The sequence below is a fragment of the Pseudomyrmex gracilis genome, unplaced genomic scaffold (genome assembly GCF_002006095.1).
Source record: "Pseudomyrmex gracilis isolate BER0280 unplaced genomic scaffold, ASM200609v1 scaffold_2405, whole genome shotgun sequence".
In the NCBI taxonomy this organism is placed as follows: domain Eukaryota; kingdom Metazoa; phylum Arthropoda; class Insecta; order Hymenoptera; family Formicidae; genus Pseudomyrmex; species Pseudomyrmex gracilis.
In genome coordinates this window covers 10,371-14,197 of record NW_018022989.1, presented here as the reverse complement: position 1 = coordinate 14,197, position 3,827 = coordinate 10,371, and the positions used below count along the sequence as shown (strand labels likewise).

General features: G+C 33.3%; 1 long non-coding RNA gene across 1 annotated transcript; it reads left to right on the top strand.

The window, feature by feature from the left end:
• Window positions 1–1,116: 1,116 nt before the first annotated feature.
• Window positions 1,117–2,389, top strand: LOC109862802. The gene is made up of 5 exons (XR_002251213.1): window positions 1,117–1,320; window positions 1,592–1,670; window positions 1,842–1,931; window positions 2,043–2,184; window positions 2,270–2,389. It is a non-coding gene; the product is annotated as an uncharacterized LOC109862802 (long non-coding RNA).
• Window positions 2,390–3,827: the final 1,438 nt, after the last annotated feature.

Below are 3,827 nucleotides of genomic sequence, written 5' to 3'. Positions count from 1 at the left end.
TAAAAAAAAAATGTGAAACTCGGAAAATCTTAATTATATGTAACAAGTCTTTTGATCTCGATGATTTTTTAATATGTTGTAGAAGACAAGATTTTGAAAAACTTTTTCCTTTACATATCGTCACTCCCTACGTATAATCCCATAACTCCAAAACGCAAATTTTAGAGGAGAGCAGTTTAAAAGTTTGAAGCTTCATATAGTTTCCCTAGTTAAGGGATCTTTCGGTTTTAAATTTTTACCATACTTATGAATATTTTTTTTAATACTTGGTGACCACAAAAAACATGACTTTCTGAGTGTCACTATGCAATAAACTGAAAATCCCATATGTGACACTTATGTAATTATACGTAGGGAGTGACGAATTATAACCACTGTTTGGACTTAGTTTCCGAGAAATATTTGTTGTAGCATATGGATAGCTACATTGCTGAATTTTTATTTAAACGGAAATTTCTAAACCATGTTGACAGAATTCATGCCATTTTTGTAGCCATACAACATATGAAACTTCAAGATATTACGGAATCCACTGCAGAGTAGAAGCATCCTAGCAATTCATTGTTTCTTAAAACACAATCGGCTCATTTAGAGCCACCAATTATTGAAAACGATGGAACTTTCGTCCGTACTTATCAACAATTGATTTGCATTTTTTTTTTTTTACTTCGTGTTGTAAGCGTGTAGGCAGAGGGGGGCTGCGCTCCCCCGCAGGTGGAAAGGCTTTGCCCCTCCCCCCTGCTTCCCCCTCAAGAAAAAATAGAAAACGACTTCTGATTAAGTGTCGCTAAAAAATCACGTACATACTATTGACATAAAGCGACATGTCCTATTTCCTATTTTTCCTCGAAGAGGAGCGGGGGAGAGGGGCAAAGCCCCTCTCCCCTGCGGGGGGGCGCAGCCCCCCTGCCTACACGCTTACAACACGAAAAAAAATGTACAGGTTGACAAAGAAAAAAAACCGCATGATTCACGTTCTTTTGTAAAAAAAGGGGTAAAAATACATAATTTTTTCAAGCTTCCCCGACTGATTCCTCATTACACTGACCAAACAAAGCGTTTAAAAAAAAAACCAAGTTAAAATAGCCAAAATTGAGAAAAGGCGCTAAACTGCAAATTACCGAAGGTATTTACGTCATAGAAGAAATAAATTTGCTCGACTCTTATATTAATACAATAATTTATAAACTTTTAGGTAATAGAAAAAAAAGCACCATATTTTCAATATCGTCCAATTATGTATTGCAAGTGGAAAGTGAGCCTTCTTTCAAATCGCAAAGCCAACAAATAAGCCAATCGATGTTTTTGACAAGAAACCAGGTTAGTCTTTTATATAATGACAGAGATGGAAATGTCTTCTCACATGAATTTATGTACATATTGAAACATATGCATTTTCCATATATGTATATGCAAAATATCTAAATATCGCTATGTAGATAAGTTCATGAGAAAGCATTTCTGTCCCTGTCTATACATAACGTACAATATTCTACGTAAGTACATTTGAATTCTTACTAACTATTATTAATATGCATGCGGATCAAACAACAGGACACGTCAACAATCCAATTTCAATAAAATGTTTTAGATTTTGACGGATGATCCAGAAGATAATAAATCAGAACGATTGGAAAGTATGACTACTTCAAATATAGAACAGAAAAAAGGTACATTACTTATGAAATGCAATACAATAATTGTACGAAAAATCAATCTTATATATATATTAATATTTGTAAATAAATATAAATATTTTAGTTTTTTTTATTTATTATTAATCACACTGCAATTAGAAAAGTACTCGACTATTTTAAGATATATTACATTTTTTTTTTTAGAAACGTCAGAAGAAACACTAGAAGAAACGTTGGAAGAAACGCTGGAAAATAACTACTATCCACAAGCAAAGAATGAGAGAAAATCAAAAAGTATGTTGGCAATTTCAATCACGTAATATGTATAATATACAAAGTGTCCAGCAAATCGGCAACATCTATTTAATGCTCTTACTGTATTTCACTCGTAACGATATTTAACAGCTGAGCCAAATAATGTCCAATAAATGCAGTCAGCGACGAATTTAATTTATAAATGACTCTTGCGATAATTGCGAACCAGGTGGTACTCGTGGTGAACTTAGTAAACGTCGTGATCCTACTGGAAATCACAAATCTTATTGTGGTAATTTTTGTTGCATTTTATTTTATACCTGATAATACAGAATCGCTTTTTTCGATTATGGATTGAATAATTGGTTTATATATAGATGCTTGCCGGCGAGAAGTGATGCAAAAATTTGCAGTAATTGAGCGAAAGCTGAATTTTATTGCACAATTTCTAGAAAATCCCGGCCGAGCAGAAGCAAATCCACCTATACAAAATGATGATTTTAGCTTATTGCCAGAATTTCCATTAACAACAATGGAACAATTAAAAGATTTTAATAAACAGTTGAAAAGTATCGACGTACGACAACAATTCGTACGTGTTCTATTATTTGCAAATCATTAAAGGACACAGAACTATTTTTTAAAACTTTCTCCAATTGGCCGGGTGAGGAAGGGAAGTTTTAGTATTTTTATTGTAATAATATTTTATACTAAAATAACATTGTAGCCGACTTTTGAGCTATTTCATTCATTCAATATTAAGAAATGCTTTATTATGTAACCAAAAAAGACTATTTTATAATCATCTAAAACCTTTTTTAAAGGTTACTCAAGAGAGTGTCCTTGACGACATGTATCAAAGTCAAGGTCATTAGAGCTGACTCTTCTGAAGTCAATAATTACCGGGTACAATTTAAAACTCATTCAAAGTATATATATAGCAGATTCAGAAAATGTTAAAGATTGGAGAAGAAAATCCTACTAAAATAGTGAGAAACATCATGTCCGAATGTATTGGGCATGAGATGGCGCAAGTTTACACATGGACGAGACAAAAAAAGAAACGTGCCCTCAAAGACTGTGAAATTTCCAGCGCTATTATTGGTACATAGAAATTTTAAAGAATATTTTTCAATACTGAATAATATATTGGGTTGGTGGAAAAGTTCTGCGGATTTTTAGTATAAAATTTAAACACAAAATTGACATTTATAAAAATTAATTTAGTCCACAATGTGTTGACCGTCTTGATCTACAACTTCTTGCCAACGTTTCGGTAGGGCCTTGATGCCGCTCTCGTAAAACTCTTGGGACCTGTGGGCGAAAAAATCAACGAGGTGATTTCGGATGGCCTCCATTGAGTCGAATTGATGACCGTCAACATTGTTTTGCAGCGAGTAAAACAAGTGATAATCAGACGGTGCAAGGTCCGGCAAATCGTCACTCCCTACGTATAATTACATACACGGAAAAAAAAAGTTTTGCTATTATATGGTTAGCAAGAAAAATGGTTGACTCTACGAAATTTTTTGTTTCATCAACGAAATGTTTTGTTGGCAAAACAAAACTTTTAATAAACTTAACAAATGTTTTTTTGCTGGCCATATAGTAACTAATTTCTTGCTACTTTAGCAAATCTTTTTTTTCCGTGTAAGTGTCACATATGGGATTTTCAGTTTATTGCATAGTGACACTCAGAAGTCATGTTCTTTGTGGTCACCAAGTATTAAAAAAAAATATTCATAAATAAGGTAAAAATTTAAAGCCGAAAGATCCCTTAACTAGGGAAACTATATGAAGCTTCAAACTTTTAAACTGCTCTCCTCTAAAATTTGCGTTTTGGAGTTACGGGATTATACGTAGGGAGTGACGAAATATGGTGAGTGCTGCATCATTTCCCAGCCAAAGCTTTGAAATTTTTTTTTTGTGATCAAA